The sequence below is a fragment of the Cyprinodon tularosa genome, unplaced genomic scaffold (genome assembly GCF_016077235.1).
Source record: "Cyprinodon tularosa strain WSP-4 unplaced genomic scaffold, ASM1607723v1 ctg131, whole genome shotgun sequence".
In the NCBI taxonomy this organism is placed as follows: Eukaryota; Metazoa; Chordata; class Actinopteri; order Cyprinodontiformes; family Cyprinodontidae; genus Cyprinodon; species Cyprinodon tularosa.
The window spans coordinates 376438-398795 of NW_024038126.1; the positions used below are offsets into that span (position 1 = coordinate 376438).

At 39.0% G+C, this 22358-nt stretch overlaps 1 protein-coding gene across 3 annotated transcripts in view; it reads left to right on the plus strand.

The window, feature by feature from the left end:
* The first annotated feature begins 21365 nt into the window (after window positions 1-21365).
* LOC119778269 (BAH and coiled-coil domain-containing protein 1) overlaps window positions 21366-22358 on the plus strand; it is an 89135-nt gene continuing 88142 nt past the window's right edge. For 2 of the 3 annotated variants that reach the window (XM_038277424.1, XM_038277426.1), the window contains exon 1: window positions 21367-21640. The gene's annotated coding sequence lies outside the window, so the exon portion shown is untranslated. Of the gene's footprint in view, window positions 21641-22358 lie in introns of all 3 variants that reach the window. The other variant, XM_038277425.1, reaches the window with a different exon arrangement.

Below are 22358 nucleotides of genomic sequence, written 5' to 3' on the forward strand. Positions count from 1 at the left end.
CATATTTGCCACATAGATATTTGACTCATATTCACTTTTTATGCTTCTCCCAGAAGCACAATGCACCCTATTCATTTTTATTTTAATATCATTTCAATATAGCATTCTGTCTTTGTAATGGTGTTGTAGTGTAATTAAGTTTTGCTGGCCAGTGTCTACATTGTGGGTAAAGCTGCGCTGTGAAGGGTAACAGCATGTGGAAAGCAGTGTTTATGTGTCTGCATGACCATACAATCTGGTCATTGTAAATGGCCTACATTCACGGGTGTGTTCTTGTGTGTGTGCAAATGGAACGGGGGCAGTGAGTAACACCATGACCTTCATCGGGTTCCCCTCAGTCCATCCGCAGCCCCACTTATGCCACATCTGGTTTGACCATCTCCACCTCAAAACCCCTGCTAGCCACCCCCACCTGCACCTCATCAATCCTTGGTGTCATCATTGCCACATTTCTGGCTATTGCCAAAGTAAGCCATGACACTAAGACGTGAAAATGATGAATAGACTTTTTCCGGACAGGAAACTGCCTGCAATGGTTGAAGAGACACCCCACCCTCACTCATCATTCCCATCTATTTGGCACTTTCTGGGTTGTTTTTATTCTCTGCTTGTGCCTCTCTGTTGTCTACTTTTCTTGCAAGGAACACCTATGAGAAATGATGGTGACCTGGACAGAAATTAGGTATAAAGGACTTTTTTAATATTTCAGACTTTTGAACACCCTTTGTAAAACTTCCTATCTTGTGTTGTGAATTGCTTTTCAATTGGTTTAAAATCAGTCTTACAGACAATCTTTTCATTAAAGCAAATGCTGGATTTAAGGAGATTTAAATGGGGTAAAATATTGACTTTTACGTGTCGCAGAATCAGTATAAAACACCCTACTGGTTCTCGTGTGTGTAAGTGTCTGCCTTACACACATTAGAGGGCCTGAATGTAATAGAGTTTCCTTCAATTGCTGATGAATAGATTACTTCTCCTAAACCTTGATCAGACATGGTTGATAGCTTCCCAAAAGGCAGTAACTTTATTCTATCATATGATTTTTAATGTTTGTGGCTATGTACGTTCAAGGCCTCGGCCACATGTTTTTATGAACAGAACCCGCTCATAAAACCCCTCTACGGTCTCATCTATGAACTTAAGCTTCCAGTGTCAGACGGAAGAATCACTCCCTTGTTTCTTTTCTTCCCTCCAGGCCGAAGTGGCAATGGTGGATTTTTAAGAGATATAAGCCTTCTTTGTCAAAGGACTGAAATCCCTTTTTCTGCTTTCCCAGAATTGTGGTTCACAAGCTCCAGTGCTGAATCTCCAACCACTATTTCAGAATGAGAAATTATTTTGGAGCTACACAAGGTTTTGATACCTATAGAAGGAGGAAGAGATGGATTAATTGGTTGATAAGGTATTTCCAAGGACTTCAAAATAATTTTCCATTTTTTATCCAAGATACTTCCAACGAGGAAAGCTGCTCTTGTTTGGCTATCCAGGTGGACATTTTTTAAAAAGATACAAAAATCAATATTTTTTAATTTTTTTATCTAAAAAACATTGGGTTTTCTTCCTCTGTCATTTCATATTTGTATCTGTATTACAGCCGTTTATAGTCACTGAGCAGCATTGGAGGCTTTTAAAGGGGCTCACTGCTAAAGGCACTACCCTTTAGGGGTTTTTATCTTTTTTCATTTATTCTATTTTTCATCTCTGTTCAACAGGGACTAAATGTTTTCTGAAAACTTGAGTCCATGAAGGAACTGTGTGGGGTGCATTTTGGTTTGTTAATATAGCAGAAAATAATATCTAATTCATTGCTTCGAAATCTAAACGGTTATGACTTTTCATAATCCTGCATTAGACTATCTTGCTTAGAATATAAAAAACCGCAAGTTGCCTAAACTTAATTTAATAGAAAGGAGAGCATTTAAAACCAAGAGTGAGACTTTTGAAAACCTTTATTGGTATTTGTAAAACAATTGGCATTGTGTCTTAATGGAACTGTGATCACCTTTAGTTGAGAGAACCCTAAACAGTGGGGGCAAAAGGAGCTAAGGGTACTTTTTATACAACCACCACCACTGCTGAGGAGAGAAATAAAATCATACATATTGGGTTTTAGGGTGACTGCATAGAAGGAAATCTCTTTTTATCTTTTACGATGTGTCTAGAATTTTTAATGATTTTAATTAGAAAAGGTGGTGAAGAAATCTCCACCATGACAGAGCTGAAACTCTAAGGGGGGCTGGAGTCAATTAAAACTATGAGCTGATCAAACAGTCTATACTCACCCTACATGTATATATCACAGGCGCCTCTGCTGTTACAAAGGGACAGCCAAGCTCCCACCTTACAGTATATGGTGTTACAGGGCTCCGTCCAACTCTCCACAGACCCGAGGCTCAGTATGTTCCCATCACCAGTGTTGACAAAGGGACGATGCTGTAGAAGCTGGCTCCATAAGAGCCTGCTTCTACTAATGTTTGTCGGAACATGTCACACAAACATTTGATCTCCCACAGATGTTTTTTTTATGTTTTTTTTTTTTTTTTCCCACATAATAGAACTGGCCCAGCCCACTTTTCCCTCACATTTCAAGTGAGAATGCCATAATAAATTAGAGTTATACGACAATTTAAAAAGACAATGAAGATTGTTATTAATTACACTCTCCCTTTAGTTTCAGGCATTCTGGGTGAAGTTTCAGACACAGAGGTGTTCATATTCTGGAAGATATTCGTCATCTTTGTCACATGTTTCTCTCTCCTCCCTTAGCAAAGTCCATCATTCCTCTATCATTAACCATTTCTGTCCCTGGTGATTAATGATTCTAATGAGCATGTGCAGCCATTCACTCAGCATTACACATGATCCTATCCCTTGTCGCCAAGGCCATGTATAATGTGCTCCAGAAAGAACACGGCTTCCTGGTCATTCTCAGTCTAAAAAAATACTCTTTTTTTGTACATCTGGCAACTTTCATCTGCAGTTCACCAAAGTCAAATACAGCTGTTGAAAGGTATATTGTTGAGAGGTGCAGGAGTTTTGCAAGTTATTTTAAATGTGTGTGTTTTACTCATGAAGGTTTAACTACACCACAGTGATAGCCTTAAAAACATTATTCAAGAGATGCAGTCTGTCATGCAATGCAAACTCCTTTTAGCAACATGCTGTTGCTCTCTAAAAAGACACTTTATTGCTGCATGTGATGAGGAAAAAGAAGGGCAATTTAACAAACTTACATACAGCCATACTGGATGTGACATCATCAAGCACTACTTTTTTAGACTTAGACTTTTTTTAAGCCTTAAACTACTTTTATTATCCAAATCTGAAATGAAATTTTGTTTAGTAAAGCTTTCATGACAGTAAAAGAACATTTCAATTACATGAAGTGCTGCAGTGATCAAATGTTTGAAAAACATGCTGCAAAAAAAACCTCTGATATGGAAATTCAGAGCGTTAATATATATTGTGCAAATATGCAGTATCTTTGGTTTGGTGTTATGAGTTTGATGCAGAGTTTGTGCAATGACTTAGATTTTTTTTTCTAAATAACTTCAACAGTCTGATGGCAGTGGGGAAGAAACTGTTGCAGAATCTGCTGGACCTGCATCGAATGCTGCAAGCCCTCTTCCCAAAGGGCAGCAGGGAGAACAGTGTAGGGGGTGTGAGGGTTCATTGATTATGTTACGGGCTCGGTACATGAAATGTCTTTTATGAAGGGAAGAGGATCCCCGATGATCCTCTCTGCTGTTCTTAATGCTCTTCTCCCTTTTTCGGTCAAATACTGAAAACATAAGTTGAAGACGGAGATGAAGCTAAGAATTTAAGAACCATTATCAGTTTCAGATGATCAATGAGCATCCATGAGTATATTGTAGAAGCAAAAAGGCAATTAAATTATTATAAAAATGATTGATAATAGAATCAAAGCTTGTCTGCAAACTTAGAATTTTAGGATAGCATATCTGGGAGTTTGTTCCAGGTTTGCTCAGCAGGGGTGTGGGCAGTTGATTCACACACTGTCTGAAGTCTGTAATATATTTAGGTGTAAAGTCATTGAGTGAATTATAGACTAACTACTATATTGAGACACATGTTATCTGAGACACGGGGAGCCTGTGTAAGGGCTTTGGAACTGGGATGACATGCTCCAATTTATTCTGTTTTAGTGAGGATGCGGGCAGCAGCATTCTGGTTCATCTGCAGCTGTCTGACTTTTTAGCGAGACCTGTAAAGACATGGTTGCAGAAACTAATTCTAGTCCAGATAAGCGCATGTTAAAGTCCTACATAGATTTTAGTGCTTTAATCCAGGTGTTGTTCTTTGGGTGAAAGGAGGCAGAATTTGTTAGTTTATCTGTGCATCTGATGGTTCAGGTCTGAGTTCATCACTACACCCAGATTTTAAGCCTGATTGTTGTTTTCTTTATGAGATAACTGCTATAAATCACTGATGGACACATAAAAGGTACTGTCAATGCAGAGACAATATTCTTTACTGATAAATCTTAGGCAGGCAAACAGCCACGTTTGCTGCAGTGATATTTATTCTCTGTTCCAGTTCACTGAGGATTTAGGCAACAAAAATGCTGCCTAAATCAATTTTCAATTGTAAAAATAAGCAGCTATACATTCCTTTAACATGTTTACATTTTTTAATTTATCATTTTTTTTCTTACTATAAAAAATATAAAAAAAACTTCCATGTTTTCCAACAAGTTCATTCGACACCATGGATCCATATTCCACATCACCAAATACTTATTGGCCTTTTGTTGTAAAGAAGTTTTCACCCCCAAAAGTCCCAGAACTTTTTTTTTTAAACAAAAGAGGGGTCAGCTATTATTTATTGATGTTTTATACTGTTAGTATTTAAAGGTTGTAAAGCTCTAATCTAGTCATATATTGCCCTTTTTAGTTTTTTTGTTATGCTTAATATTCTTTATGCCTTGTATTTTTATGTCTGTAATACTCAGCTACATCAGGTTTCTTTATGAGATAACTGCTATAAATCACTGATGGACACATAAAAGGTACTGTCAATGCAGAGACAATATTCTTTACTGATAAATCTTAGGCAGGCAAACAGCCACGTTTGCTGCAGTGATATTTATTCTCTGTTCCAGTTCACTGAGGATTTAGGCAACAAAAATGCTGCCTAAATCAATTTTCAATTGTAAAAATAAGCAGCTATACATTCCTTTAACATGTTTACATTTTTTAATTTATCATTTTTTTTCTTACTATAAAAAATATAAAAAAAACTTCCATGTTTTCCAACAAGTTCATTCGACACCATGGATCCATATTCCACATCACCAAATACTTATTGGCCTTTTGTTGTAAAGAAGTTTTCACCCCCAAAAGTCCCAGAACTTTTTTTTTTAAACAAAAGAGGGGTCAGCTATTATTTATTGATGTTTTATACTGTTAGTATTTAAAGGTTGTAAAGCTCTAATCTAGTCATATATTGCCCTTTTTAGTTTTTTTGTTATGCTTAATATTCTTTATGCCTTGTATTTTTATGTCTGTATTACTCAGCTACATCAGAATCGAAAATGACCTTATTTTAATCAATATAAAACATTATAAGTGAATGTTAGGTGCTCTTGTGGGGGCTTTCCCTTTTTTTCTATCTAAAGCGTTAATAGGAAATTAGAGCTTATTTTTCTCTTCCAAGTGACAATATTTGCTGCTCTGTTGTTGCCCCCACGTAGGACTTGCTGGAAAAAATTCGGCATATTTACACTTTTAAATTTGGCAGACCTTGCAGCCATGAAATGTGCGCAATGGCAATGCTGAGTGGATTGCTGAAAATCTATAACAAGAAATAAAAATAAAGGCCACCATATCTGCGGGACTTCTGGGTATCAGCCGAGTCACTGAAATATGGCTCATCACTTTTATGTTGGAGCCGCAATTGGCCATTGGGATGTGAAATTAATATGACAGAGGGGCCATCTGCTAAAGAGGGGGAGCACAATGGCCAACAGGAAAACTGATCTAGGTTTTGCAGAGGACATTTTTAATTGGATGTGTCATTCGCAAAATAATATACATGTCACATAAACTGATTTGTTGTACTGATGATTGCTTTAGATTTATGGCAGATAGCAACAAAGACCCAAAGAGAAAGACACAGAAGGGAAGATATGTTGTTCATTTTTTATTATTTTAACCATTACCCTCGGAAATTGGATGGCGCTGCATGAATGCTTCATTTTATTCAGATTATTCTGCTTGTTTTCAGAGTCAATGACAAGTTAACATGTCCTGACTTCAGTGCATGGTAAGCCTTTTAATTACTTCTCAACCAAGCTACATGTTATCAGAGCAACAGCTTGGTGTGCAGAAAGGCGTAAATAACTGAATCCATATTGATCATTCTTCAGGAGGCTGCAAATCAGCAACAGTTTTCAGTGAGGTTGGATTTTTGCACTGTTGCCACTACTCAGCTCTAATTAGATTTCCTGACATCAAATATGCCCCTCTTTGAGATATAAATCGGCATTTCTTAAATAAAAACACCTTAATTGGTGTAAAAATATATCTTAATTGATACTTTTTTAATCTAACCTTTTATATATATTTTGTCATCCTGAATATGCATAAATGTGCTTTTTCTGTTGTAGCCACTTAAAATGTTTACTTGCAAGAACTCTCGGTTAACATAAGGACACGTGTAAGGCAAGGCGAGGCAAATGTATTTATTTGTATAGCACAATTCAGTACAAAGACAATGCAAAGTTCTTTAAACTGTATTAGTTTAAATCATAGATAGGCCTATGTGTAAAATCACCAAAAAATATATATGGTTTATCTCACAAACTGACCAATTTGCATGTTGAGCAAAAGTTTCAGGAGATTCTGTGTGTAAAGCATGCTCTTCATTTGCACCTCTACGACACTGTGTAACTTTAGCCACTAGGGGCATAGTCTTGTAACTTCAAAGTTTAGTCCCCCTGAAAGCAATTGGCAACACTGCCCTGTCACAAAATTGATTAGTCTTCCTTTGCATTTTAGAATCTGATATCAGACCACTTTATAATTCAATTCAATTCAGTTTATTTATATAGCGCCAAATTCACAACACATGTCATCTCAAGGCACTTTACAGTTCAACCAGATCATACAGTCAAATCGATACAAAGTTTTCTATCTAAGGAAAACCAGTTGATTGCATTGACTCATTGACTCAAATACAATCCCCCACACTAAGCATGCTTGTAGCGACAGTGGAGAGGAAAAACTCCCTTCTAACAGGAAGAAACCTCCAGCAGAACCAGGCTCAGTGTGAGCGGCCATCTGCCGAGGCCGACTGGGGTTCAAGGAGACAGAAGCAGAGATACAAAAAGCAGCTGTAAAAGGCGGCCCCGTCCAGGAAACACAGCCAGGCCGACGAGCTCCAAGGCAGCTCCCATGCCAGAGGACGAAGAGAGCACATCCACTCAGTCACGGTCAGAGAAACAGGACTACACTGGAAAACAGGCCGATCTCCAACATCTATAAACAAGGGTGTTGATAGAAGCAGCACAGCTGATGTTTCTTTCCAGGATCACGTCCCAGCCAAACAGGAACAGACGAGGCAAAGCTACTCTGAGGAAAAGCAGAGAGAGCAGAAGGTTAGAGATTGAACTAACAGATTCTGCAGAATAGGAGAACAGAGAGAGAATGAAGCAGAATGATGAAATGGGGGTCCCTATGTCCTCCAAAAGTCTAAGCCTATAGCAGCATAACTATAGAGATAGCTCAGGATAACCTGAGCCACCCTAACTATAAGCTTTATCAAAAAGGAAAGTTTTAAGCCTAGCCTTAAAAGTAGACAGTGTGTCTGCCTCACGGACTAAAACTGGTAGTTGGTTCCACAGGAGAGGAGCCTGATAACTAAAAGATCTGCCTCCCATTCTACTTTTAGAAATTCTAGGAACCACTAGTAAACCTGCAGATTGAGAGCGAAGTACTCTGTTAGGAACATAAGGAACAATCAGATCTCTGATATAAGATGGAGCTTGGCCATTTAAGGCTTTATATGTGAGAAGGAGGATTTTAAATTCTATTCTTGATTTAACAGGAAGCCAATGAAGAGAAGCCAGGATAGGCGAGATATGATCTCTCTTTTTAATTTTCATTAGAACTCTTGCTGCAGCATTTTGGATCAGCTGAAGGCTTTTAACTACAGTTTGTGGACTTCCTGATAGTAAAGAATTACAATAGTCCAGCCTTGAAGTAGCAAATGCATGGACTAGTTTCTCAGCATCACCGCTGGACAGGATATTTCTAATTTTTGCAATGTTCCTCAGATGAAAGAAGGAAATTCTAGAAACCTCTTTGATATGGGATTTAAATGACAGGTCCTGATCAAAAATAACACCAAGATTTTTTACTTTATCTGAAATCAGTTTAATCCCATCCAAATGAAGTGACTGGCTAATCAGTTTCTTTTTCAGAGACTCTGGTCCAAAGACTATAACTTCCGTTTTGTCTGCATTCAGAAGCAGAAAGTTAAGAGTCATCCAGGTTTTTATGTCTTCAAGACATGCCTATAATCTATGTAATGGGTTAGCTTCATCTGGATTTATAGACAGATATAGCTGGGTGTGACGGGTTCCTGTCACTTTTGTGAATGAATCCCTGTCTAATTGCTGTTTTCTTCTTGCAGTTGATTGGCTGGGGAGAGTTTAAAGGGATCAAGCCCAACCCACCAGGGGAGCGAGGAAGTTTGGGAGTACTCCTGTGTGGTGGCGTGTCTCCAAGCCTCGCTCCCGCTCCTTCGATGTGTTTTTTTGTTTGTTAATCTTAGGTTGTTAGGTCTGGGGACCGTTGGCCGAACTGTGCTTTTCCGGTTTTTGGTTGTAGGGCGACTGATCCGGCAAGGCGGGGTGAGGGGAGCGGCCCGAATCCGACGGTCAACTGCTGGCTGGTTCGCGAATGCTCCCATCCTTCTGTTTATTTGTCACGGTTCCCCAGTACCTCTATGTCCAGCCACAGTCTAAATAAAACCTTTGTCTGTGTAACTTGGTCTGGACTTCATATGTTGTGTGCCCTGTGCGGGCCGTAACATATTGGGGGCTTGTCATATTTGGAGGACTTGATTCAGTTAGGATTTTGTGTGGGATCCTTGTGGTGGTCTGGAAATGCGCTTACATTTTTGCTGGGGCGTTGGTTTGGGACGCTCGCCGGTTTTTCCGGCACTTATTGATGTTTGAGGGTTGCAAGGAGCGTCTTTGGTTTTTGTGCTTGTTTTTGTTTTCTTTTGTTGTTTTGTTTTTTCAGCGTTGTTTCGACTTTCTAGACTGAAATGGAGTTTAAACTGGAGGAGTTTTTGGACAATCCTACAATTGAGAAAATTGACTGTTGTACAAAGGAACAGCTTTTGTTAATTGCTGGTGAGTTTTCGTTCTCCGTTTCTAAACAGTTAAAAAAGGCGGATATGAAATCTGAGATTGTTTCTGCTTTGATTGACGCTGGCGTTCTTCCTCACGTTGGTTCTGATGCTGGTCCACGGGTTAACTCTGATGCTGACAGTAAAACTAACTCTGACCCGGTTCCTCTGCTTGGCCCTCTTGCTCAGCCTAGCTGTCAAACCTGTCAGGGCGCTGGGACTGAAAAATCTTCTTTTGATCTTCGTGAATTGGAATTGCAGCTTGAACTCCGCCGTCTGGATCTCAGACAACGGGAATTGGATCATGAGTTTCAGCTGCGTAAATTGGAAACTGAAGCAAATAAAGAAGTTCGCTTGAAGGTGCTTGAGGTGGGCAGCTCGTCTGCCCCGCGGGGTTCTTCTATCTTTGATATGAGCAAGTGCATTCGTTTGATACCACCCTTTTCCGAAAAGGATGTGGACATGTATTTTGTCCTGTTTGAGAGAGTGGCTACATCATTACAATGGCCAAAACATTTTTGGCCATTATTATTGCAGTGCGTATTTACCGGAAAAGCTCAGGAGGTTTATGCTGCACTTCCGTCTGATGTCAGTGTGAATTATGACTCAGTGAAATCAGCTGTTCTTAAAGCGTATGAACTAGTGCCGGAGGCTTATAGGCAAAAGTTCCGCGGTCTTGTTAAAGCTGAAGGTCAGAGTTATGTAGAATTTGCCCATGATAAGGAGGTCCTCTTTGATCGTTGGTGTCTGGCACTGGGCGTGGAAAATCTCAGTCAGTTACGTGATCTGATTCTGCTGGAAGAATTTAAGAACTGCTTAACAAAGCAGATTGTAACCTATATAAATGAACAGAAGGTTGTTGAGATTTCCAAGGCGGCTGTATTAGCGGATGAGTATGTTTTGACTCATAAAAATGTATTTGATAGGCAGCCTTGTGTGCCGCTACGTAGTGCCCCGCCTCCTGCAAAGCCTAACGTTGAGGTGGAATGCCGCTTTGAAAGTGGAGTTGGTAGGGGGCCAGTTTGTGCTCACTGCAATAAGCGTGGTCATATTATGGCCAATTGTTTTTTGCTTAACAAGAAGCCTTTTGTCAGCTACAGTGGCCGCGGTAGCTAAGTCACCCCCAGTCTTAGTTTCCTGCGAGCCGGGGAACGTAGAGCTGGGAATTTATGCACCTTTTCTCATGACAGGGAGTGTCTCCATAGGGGGTGGAGAAGGAGTACCTGTAACAATCTTGAGGGACACAGCAGCTTCTAGATCCATTATTCTTGATAGTGTTCTGTCGTTAAATGATGAGACCTTTTTAAATTCACATGAGCTGGTGCAAGGTCTTGGGATGGATTTTTTACGCATCCCTCTTCATCGCATCTGTTTGGATTCGAATTTGGTTTCTGGTGAGGTGGTGGTGGCTGCGAGCCCAGTTTTCCCAATTAAAGGGGTTGATTTTCTCCTAGGAAATGATTTGGCCGGGGGTAAAATTTTAATTAATCCGGAAGTCACGGCAGTTCCAGTGGTTTCAGGTGCACCAGACGAGTTGCAGAAAGGATATCCAAAGGTGTTCCCCGTGTGTGCGGTTACTCGTGCTATGGCCCGGGAAAATATGGAAACGAGCATCAGTGATATGATCGAAAGCAACTTGGATTCTGCGGGTACGTCGGTGTCTTTCACACCTGTGGCACCTTCATGTGATGTGGGCCAGGGGGAGGCTCATCACGACAACATGTCGAGAGAAAATCTTATTCTAGAACAAAGTCGTGATCCCTCTCTTTTTCCCTTGTTCGACCGTGTTGTCTCAAATGAAGAAATTGAGAAAATGCACGAGGGATATTTTTGTATAGATGGCCTGCTGGTGCGTAAATGGACACCATCACAGGCCACTGCAGAGGATGACTGGCGGACAGTTAATCAAATTGTGGTACCACAGAAATTTCGTCTTGCCATCTTAAGCCTTGCTCATGATAATCCTATGGCTGGTCACATGGGGGTGACCAAAACATATGACCGCATTCTGCGGCAATTTTTTTGGCCGGGATTAAAAAAAGATGTGAGGAAATATTGTAAAACCTGCGGGGTGTGCCAAATCTCCGGGAAGCCTAATCAAACAATTGCACCTTACCCTTTACATCCTATTCCTGCTGTGGATGCACCTTTTAACCGTGTTTTGGTGGATTGTGTTGGCCCTTTTCCAAGAACCAAATCTGGTCATAGGTTTTTGCTAACGTTGATGTGTGCATCAACCCGGTTTCCAGAAGCTATACCATTGCGCAAAATAACTGCGCCGTCGGTGGTGTCTGCCTTGGTGAAATTTTTTTCCTTGTTTGGTTTGCCAAGAGTAGTGCAGACGGATCAGGGATCCAACTTTATGTCACGCATCTTTAAGCAAGTTTTAAAACAGCTTGACATCACACATTGCCGTTCCAGCGCTTATCACCCGGAGAGCCAGGGCGCGCTGGAGCGGTTTCACCAGACCTTAAAAAGCATGCTCCGTGCATACTGCTTGGAGTTTGACAGGAACTGGGATGAAGGAGTTCATCTGCTGCTTTTTGCAGCACGTGAGGTGGTGCAGGAATCACTCGGTTTTAGCCCAGCTGATCTTGTTTTTGCCCATTCTGTCCGTGGCCCGTTGAAATTGTTAAAAGAGAAGTGGATGGGCACTGACTCACAGAACCTTCTTGACTACGTTAGTGCGTTTCGCTTTCGTCTTCATCGGGCATGTGAGTTGGCTAGAGAAAATCTTCAAGCCGCTCAGAGCAAAATGAAGGGCTGGTTTGATATTAAGGCTAGTAATAGGCAATTTCAACCGGGAGATAAAGTTTTGGTGTTTTTGCCTGTTGAAGGTGCTAGTCTGCAAGCACGCTACAGCGGACCATACGTGGTTATACGTAAAGTGAGTGACACAGATTACATAATTTCTACTCCTGACCGCGTGCGCCGCAGCCGCTTGTGTCACGTCAATATGCTGAAAGAATATCATGAACGAGGTGAAAACCACTCTGTTGCCTTGAGTTTATCTTCTGGTGGTGAACCTTTACCTGCAGATCCACCCGCAGCACAGTCAGCTGAGGCAAGTTCCTCGGAGGAGCTGTCCAGTCCTGAATCCGATGCTGACCACCCGGAGGAGGCTGTGCTGCGGGGTCGATTAAAAAATTCTGAGATGCTTGTTAACTTGGGCGCTTGTTTGTCACATTTGTCTGTTGATCAACAACAGGACATGGTGGACCTTATTCATTCATACCATGGTTTGTTTTCAGATGTGCCCTCCCAAACGAATGTGTTGGAATATGATATAAATGTCGGTGATTCTCTCCCTATTAAGCAGCATCACTATAGGGTGAATCCAGATAAAAGAAAACGCCTACAAAATCAAACTGAATACATGTTGCTAAATGGCATTGCTGAGCCCAGTTGTAGTGCGTGGAGTTCACCGTGTTTGCTGGCAGTTAAGTCGGATGGGTCTGACCGCTTTTGCACTGATTTTAGAAAGGTTAACGGAGTCACAAAACCAGATTGCCACCCACTTCCTCGGATGGAGGATTGTGTTGATCGCGTAGGCTCCGCAGTGTTTGTGACAAAGTTAGATCTTCTGAAAGGCTATTGGCAGGTCCCGCTGACTAAGCGAGCCAAGGAAATCACTGCATTTGTGACTCCAGATGCATTCTTGCAGTACACCGTGATGCCATTTGGCGTGCGTAACGCGCCGGCAACTTTTCAGCGTCTGGTAAACAAAGTTTTGTCTGGTGTGAAGGGGTGTGAGGCCTATTTAGATGACATTGTCATTTCTTCAGATTCTTGGGAGGAACATCTAGAACAGGTGAAAGCTGTGTTTCAAAAATTAAATGAAGCCCATCTAACTGTTAATCTCGCAAAATGTGAGTTTGGTCGTGCCACTGTGGTTTATTTGGGTAAAGTGGTGGGTAATGGACAAGTGAGACCGGTGGGCTCAAAAATAGAGGCTATTTCAGCATTTCCTATTCCTTCCTCACGACGTGAGCTACAGCGCTTTCTTGGTATGGCTGGGTATTACAGGAGCTTCTGTAAGAACTTTTCCGCCGTCGCTTCTCCTCTCACTGACTTGATGAGTCCAAAGGTTCCATTTAAGTGGTCACCTGAGTGCCAACATGCGTTTGAATGCGTCAAAGCGCTCCTGAGTAATGCACCGGTGCTTGCCGCACCAGTGTACACGATCCCCTTTAAACTGGCGGTGGATGCCAGTGATACAGGAGCTGGGGCGGTTCTTTTGCAAGATGGCTCAGACGGGATAGAACACCCTGTGTGCTATTTCTCAAAGAAATTTAATAGGCACCAAAAGGTGTACTCTACAATAGAGAAGGAGGCACTGGCGCTGATTATGGCTTTGAAACACTTCGAGGTCTATGTGGGCTCCTTTAGTGCCCCAATTGTGGTTTACACCGATCATAACCCGCTCGTCTTTATTCAGCAAATGTGTAACTCCAATCAACGGTTGAGGCGGTGGGCCCTTTATCTTCAGTCCTTCTGTTTAGAGGTAAAGCATATAAAGGGTAAGGATAACATCTTGGCTGACGCACTGTCTCGTTCCTACTACTGATGCTGCGTGGTGACTCAAAGTCCCCGCGCAGCATTTAAGGGTGGAGGTGTGACGGGTTCCTGTCACTTTTGTGAATGAATCCCTGTCTAATTGCTGTTTTCTTCTTGCAGTTGATTGGCTGGGGAGAGTTTAAAGGGATCAAGCCCAACCCACCAGGGGAGCGAGGAAGTTTGGGAGTACTCCTGTGTGGTGGCGTGTCTCCAAGCCTCGCTCCCGCTCCTTCGATGTGTTTTTTTGTTTGTTAATCTTAGGTTGTTAGGTCTGGGGACCGTTGGCCGAACTGTGCTTTTCCGGTTTTTGGTTGTAGGGCGACTGATCCGGCAAGGCAGGGTGAGGGGAGCGGCCCGAATCCGACGGTCAACTGCTGGCTGGTTCGCGAATGCTCCCATCCTTCTGTTTATTTGTCACGGTTCCCCAGTACCTCTATGTCCAGCCACAGTCTAAATAAAACCTTTGTCTGTGTAACTTGGTCTGGACTTCATATGTTGTGTGCCCTGTGCGGGCCGTAACACTGGGTATCATCAGCATAACAGTGGAAATTAATCCCATGCTGTCTAATAATTCTACAAATTGGGAGCATGTATAAAGTAAAGAGAATTGGTCCTAGCACTGATCCCTGTGGTACTCCACAGGTAACCTTTGAGCGTGTTGAAGATCTATCATTAACATGAACAAACTGAATTCGATCAGATAGATAAGATTTAAACCAGTCTAGTGCTGTTCCTTTAATTCCAACAAAATATTCAAGTCTTTCTAAAAGAATACTATGGTCAACTGTATCAAATGCAGCACTAAGATCCAACAGGACGAGCACAGATACAAGTCCATTATCTGAGGCCATGAGAATATCATTAGTGACTTTCACCAGAGCTGTTTCAGTGCTATGATGAGCTCTAAAGCCAGACTGAAACTCTTCAAAAAGTTCATTATGGTGTAAGTGACCGCACACTTGTTTGGCAACTACTTTCTCAAGAATTTTGGATAAGAAAGGAAGATTGGATATAGGTCTATAATTGACCAAGTCATCTGGGTCAAGAGACGGTTTCTTAAGCAGAGGTTTAATTACAGCAACCTTAAAAGCTTTAGGTACATATCCCTGTAACAGAGATAGATTAGATTTATACCAGCATATTGAAAGTCTTTGAGTAACTTGTAAGGATGAGGCCACAATCACATCTGTAGAATAAATCCTCCATGAAAGAACCAGACCTTAGTACCATACTTGTTTGGTTTCCTAACAGCAATTTTAGCTTAGTTGGCTTTTGTTTTAAAGGTGAAATAAGCCTTTTTGTAAATTGCCACTTTGGGTCACATGACCCATTCAGAGAAGGTTCAGATCCTTTCAGGATACATTAGCAAGTTTTTGAGAAGAGTTGTCCACGCTATGCATAGATATGGGCCAAGTGCTGTACACTGGCCTGAAAAATCCTTCGATATATCTCAGATTAAGGTAAAAACTTATGTTAGTGTTGTTTTAAGCCAACAAAGCATGCTATTGTGTTGTAATTTAGAGGCTTGGATAATTTAAAAAACAGGAAGCCCAAAAAATTAATCTTGCTTTCTGTTGACATGCTCGGGTCTTACCAGGCAAACCTATTTTCATTGCTGCTGTTTGGATCACTTATGTGATGCCTTTGCAATGGTTCTCAAATTTCAAGATGTGTGAAAAATCAATTACTTCACATAAAAAGGTTTTTGTCTTCTGTAAAACAAGCCCATTGTGTTAACAAAATGCCCAGATGACATCATAATCAGACTGAAAGGCTGTAAACTAACTAATCTAAATGCAGTGGTAAATTGGTACAAATAACCTCTTGTATTAATCAGGCTTTAAATGATCATAAAAGACTGTTTACATATAAAAAGTACTTCCTGGAACATTAGAAGTGCAGAAATTTGCATGGATATTCCCACACCATGATAGCAGATGTAACATCTAAATAATGCTTTGGTAATTGAGGGGTTAAATGTTTGGTAATGGCAACTTAAAGATGAAGGTCAAATATAGGAGAGGAGATCCGACAGCAGATGGGCAAATAATAAACTCAAGGTCTAATATGTATTTTCATTGTGTACATTGCCTGTGCTGGCTTCCAATGATCTTTTGTTTCCACTCACAGGATGTATCATATAAATTACCAGTTTTTTCTGGTACAGTAAAAACACAGAAATGAGTAGTTATCCAACGGTTATCTAAAAATAAAACCTGCATAATTTTATATAACATGTTTTTTTGTTTGTTTAAAGAGAAGCCAGATCCATGCAGGGCACAGCTTTAAAAGCATTGCCAGTCTTCACTAGGCTCTTGCTTATACCATATGTCACTATACAATTCATGTATTTACTCAGTAGGATTCCCTTCCTTTCTGTTAACACGTATCCAAGAACTTGCCTCTTCCCATTGCATAGATTTAGATTATGTCAATCCATAATAGGCACCTCATAAATCCTTAGTGTTATAGTACCTCTAAATTTATCTTTCTTAAACAAATTACACTGCACTAATTAATGTATAAAAAAATGATGCAGGTCAAAGGTTATCTGCTTTCTTTTTCAGGTTTCTTGTGGGTAGGGGATGTAACTTGATAGAAGACAATTATTTATTCAAACAATAAACAATATAATTGTTTCTATTCTTTTATAGTAGCTAAATTGTCATGTTTATCAAAAATCAGTTCAAATTTCAGCTTTGAATTCTCATATACATTTTCAAGGAGACTCCCTTGGTGATATATTTTTTCAGATAATTTAAAGTATTTTTTATGCTGCTGGGGCTTATAGGTTACCGTATATATAGGAAACACAGACAATGCATTAGTCTATACCTTAATTTCCAAGAGTCCCTTTCATCTGAAGATAGGTGTGGGTGAGAGGAAGAGACTGTCAGACAACAACACTTCATTGATAAAGGACAATCCTTGTCATAAAACTGGTCTTTTTCTTAAGAAATCACTCACACGTATTAATTATCACCAAATCTGCTGTGTGTGGGTTTGCATGCCAGTGCATGGATCATTTTGTGCTCTTAAATGTGCAGCAAACCAGCCCTTTCAATATTCTGCACAGGATCCACTCCCCTGAAAAGGGCTCATAGCCAGATTAAATTCCACCACCTTCTAAATGCAAGATATGCAGGCAACACCTGAAAAGTTAGAGCAGATCTAAAGCATAATGAGAATAATAAATAAAATAAAAAAACAGCTAATAAATATTCTAGCCTTAGTGCAGAAACCATTCAGGTCTGCTTAAACACACACACCCATATATATAAATATATATATATGCTCTTTTATGTAAAGTCCTTTAACAGAAAGGGAAAAATCATTTTCTTATTTAGACCTCTCTAAAGATAGCCATTTCCATTTATACCACACCTAAATTATATGTTTGTATTTTCTTACTAACATTGTTTTCTGTCTATAATTATCATTTGCATTTTTGTTGCTCATACTATTAATAAATGTTAGTAATGTTGAAGTAGTCTTTACACACATCCACCTCTTTGATCATTCTGCATTTATTTATTATCTTTTGCGGTGCATCACACAAAATACTCATATTGTTTATATATATATATATATATATATATATATATATATATATATATATATATATATATATATATATATATATATATATATATATAAATAAAATGGTACACAGAATGCCCTTTTTTGTGAAATGGTATGAACCATGGAATTTTATTTATTTTGAGATTTACTAAAACAAAAGTACAACCCATGCTTAGCTGTACAATTATGCATCAAGATAAAAATATAAACAGTGTACATCAGTGTTATCCTATTTATTGTTACATTCAAGTTAAACGGTTAAAATAACAACACAAAAGACTTACAATTCGAAAATAAAACAACAACAAAAATATTTTGAAAGGTTATTTAGTACATATATATATATATATATATATATATATATAGTATGTATATATGCACATTGTCATTTTACGCCTTGCCTCCTTATATATATATATATATATATATATATATATATATATATATATATATATATATATATATATATATATATATATATATATATATATATATATATATATATATACTTTACGCCAAGAAATAGCCGAAAACAGCCAAACCGCTCCTATTATTACAAACAGCAAGAAACGCCATTAGCTGATTAGCTGAATGAGAGAGAGAGAAAAAAGCTGACTTTAAACAAATTACGCTGGTTTTTATATTTACCGCACCGACCAAACAACGCCAAACCTCAAGCAGCCCCATTTTAACACGGTGAAAAGCCTCCGTGCAGATTTCCTCCAGCAGTGCGATCCACAGACGGAGCGGTTTGTTTTTCTCCCCCCATAGCCCTCATGCAAAGCCTCCTTTTAAATGTTTCGATTTACTTCTTTTTTAAGTCAAATATAAACCGAGAAAACGCTTCGCTGTCCCACCTATAAGATAAAATTACAGTGTAGATTATTAAAAAAATAATACTATCTAAAAATTCTCCTTCTATGCCGCGTTGCATTTGATTCACGCTTGACTCAAATGGCTTCAGGGCCAATGTGGGTCCGCCTAAGGGGTGCCTTGAAACCGTCCCACTTTATCCCCTTTCATCATCTATCCCGGGACGCCTTGAAACGGTGAGGCCAGTTATTGCTTTTTTTCCCCTCCCCGGACAGCCCAATGCGGACTGGCTAACAGCCAATCACAGTCTTGTTTACAATCCATGACTGACAATGCTCTGGCGCCGTGCCATCCAATCAGATCATCACATACAAAAGTGTGTGTGTGTGGAGGAGAAGGGGGGTTGGGGGCGATTCATTTGTAAACATTAGGAGCAATAACCAAAGTCCATGGTAATAACATATCAAGAGATATTGGGTTTGCTGTCTTGTCTGAATGATTCATTGTAGAGTTTAAACAGATTAGTTTAGAAAGTATTTGTCAAAAGTCCTCCAGTGGTTGAACATTTGGAAAAAAATAACACAGAAAAATTCCTAACCCTTGGTTTGCAAGAATTTATTTATATATATATATATATATATATATATATATATATATATATATATATATATATATATATATATATATATATATATATATATATATATATATATATATTAGGAATTTTTACTGTAAAGTTGGTTTACTGTTAGGAATTTTTACTGTAAAGTTGGTTGAAATGGTTTAACTATCATAATCTTCATGCAATCTTCATGCAAAGAGGTAAAGCTTAATATCCAAGTCAGGAGTGGCCTGAGAGAGGTCGCTTTTGGATCTTGGAATCTTGGAATAGCCCTTTAAGCGTTGCCAGACTACATATATGTTATTGGGGGTTATGCCATAGGATATATGTTAAGTGAACCCAATAAAGTCCAGATCAAACTTCAGCAAAAGGTTCTAAAGTTTAAACAATAAACTTTCAAAAATTACATGAAACTGTTTCTTGTTGGAAGAGAAATAAAAGACAAATAAGTAAAAGCAAAGGGATAATGTCTAGTACTGTTTGTGCAACCAAAATAGGTGTTTGGACACACACACAAAAAAAAATCACAATTTCCTTTTTTTTTTTGCCAATAAAGTAGAGGGTTTATTTCCTAAAGAATTTTCTATCATCTTGTCCAATATGTTCTCCTTAGTTGTCCAAGCTGTACACACTGTGTGAAAATATGGCTGTAAAGCCAGGCCTGCAGATGATGCTATTGCCAGATTTCATATGAAATGAGTCTACTAGGACCTCCCTGGATTTATTCCAGCAAGAAAATAACAAATAGCCAGCCTAAAATCTAAATAAACTTTCCCTATATGGAACTATACTGCCTGAACTAAGTTAGTTGTGCAAAAATATTTTATTTCTCTGAATTACTTATTTGGTTTTGGAATCATGTTGGAGGAACAACTTTGAGACATTAATACTTAGGGAGAACAGAGGTGGAGCTAGATGGGGGGCCAGGGGTGGCCATGGCCACCATTAGCCAATCAATGGCCACCCCTGTGGCCATCCCTACCATTTTTTCCCCTCTAATACAGACGGTGGCAATAGTAATACTCTCAAGTGGAATATTAATTTTAATGTTTCATATATTACTTACTATTTTTCATGTATTCATAATTTCTTGACAACAAAAACACTGCAGTTAATTATACGGTACACATCAATTTACTAATATTAAAGATGATAAGTACAGAATTCCTGCTCTTTTCAGAACTAGATTTTGTGTTATATGGGGTAAAGAGAAAATGATGTGTCTCTTCAAGTCATCTAGGAGTCTTCAGTGAAATCATAGATAAATAACTATTTTAATAAAAACGCATTCAAAAATCAATTTTATGCAGAATGATTATTGATAAAAGTAGGTAAGTAATGACAATGGAAAAGATATTTGCTGCAGAACTCAAATCTGAAAGTATTTTATCCACTATACCTTTTATTTAGAAAGCTTGGATGTTTGAATATATGTTATATTATATAATATATGTCTATTCATTAGCAAAGGCTGAAGGAAAGTATAGTTAGTCTTAACTTTGGCTTGACCCTGAGGCTCTGGCGCCTATCCACTTTCAGCCACCCCTCAGTATACATTGGTTATTGCCTGGCCACCCTTACAAAAATTTTCTGGCTACGCCTCTGAGGGAGAAAGGAGATGCCATGTTTATTATTATTTAGTTGTAGGTTATAGTCAGTTATTTATCAAAATGCATTTGCAAGGGGCTGATTTTCATCCATACTGTGATTGCATTTATCAGTTGTATTAAAACAATTTTAAAATCCTAAGTGAAACAAAAAAAATGTATATGTATATATATATATATATATATATATATATATATGAATTTACATGCATTTCTGAGTGGGCTTGGGCGCCCCTACTGTTCTTGGTGCAAAAAAAAAATAAAATTAAATTCAAAGGCTTAGTTTGCTTATGTCTAGGGCAAGATTTTTTAAACGAATTTGTAGATAAATCAATCAGCCAGTGAATGCATAAAGTATTATTTCTCCCAAAAAACTATACTAAGGATTTTTTTAAAGATTAATATTTTAAGCAGTGCCTCTTACACATTGGTCAGTCTTAAAGCAGTTTCATTTATTTTACCTTTAAAGAATTCCTATAATAAATTCCATCAATATAAAATCTAACGAACACGTAGATATAAAAATAAAAAAAAACGTATTTGTGTTTTGGCCTCTTTCGCCCCCTACCTTTGTGGCACCTCAATGTGCATTTTAAGCTGTGCTCTCATCCAACAAGCTTCGATTGTGAACAATCTCGCCATAAAAAGGCGCTTTAAATCTGGCGCTTTTCCCTCTGTTTAGTGCTGTCAGTCAGGATACCATTGGCTTTCGCTGCGGGCCAATCAGAAGCTGCCGAATCTGCGGGCGGGCGGCACGAATCCATTAACATGCACTTATCCGACCAATGGGAGGGCGTGTTTACCCTGCCCCAGAGACGCCGAGGTGCGCAGTTGCATCGGGAGAGAAACCGCTGCTCGGAGATCCGAGCCGCAATCCAGCCAGGCCGGAAGCCCAGTCCTACTGGCCTCTGCTTTTACTGACTGAAGCAGCAGACTACTACACAGCCTCAGATGGACATATTCCACTCTAGCCACACTAATCTCAGATTCTGATTTTAAATGGGCGTCGCACTTGCACCTTCTGTCCCAGAGTTTTGTGATTATAGAATTTATTATTATGCAAGGATTTAACACACCAGTAAGTAGTAATTTTATATATTTAATATATATATTTTATTTAATTTAATAAAACCTTTTAGGGCCTGGCTCCTCGTTGCGAGATGACTGAGGCTGTGTTTTTGTCCAAACTGCTATTTGTGATAGGCTGTGCATCAAACAGCACATTGTTGCAATTTTCCAAATAACAAAGCAGGATGTGGAAATCCTCAGGAATATATATATTTATTAAATCTATTAATATATATTATTGTTGTTGTTGTTATTATTATTGCATGTTGAAGTGTCTTTAATTAGCTTCCATATTTTAATTTTGAATATTTTCCTACTTGTTTATCTTTAGGTTATTTTATATATATTTTTTTATTTAGATATGATTATAAATACGCGTGCAAGAATTTTTCCTAAAAAAAAAAAACTAATTTTATATTTAGCTAAATTGATGTAGGCTAATGTTAAATTACTGGAGTTTGTTAGAGGCTCCGGGAGGAGAGAGTTTACCGGGGGATCCGATCCAAACGCGGCCGGCGGTGAACCACTCAGAGTCGGGCAGGGACCCGGGGGAGGTCGGCCTCTCCTCCTACGATCGGATCTCTATGTCATAAACTGATTATACACGCGGCTTTCTTCTATATGCATATAATATTCGCTGAAGCTCACATTTTAAAATATAAAATTAATAAGAAAATAAAAAGTCTGATTTGTTTATTTTTTAACGAGGCGTCTCAAACCGTTCGGTT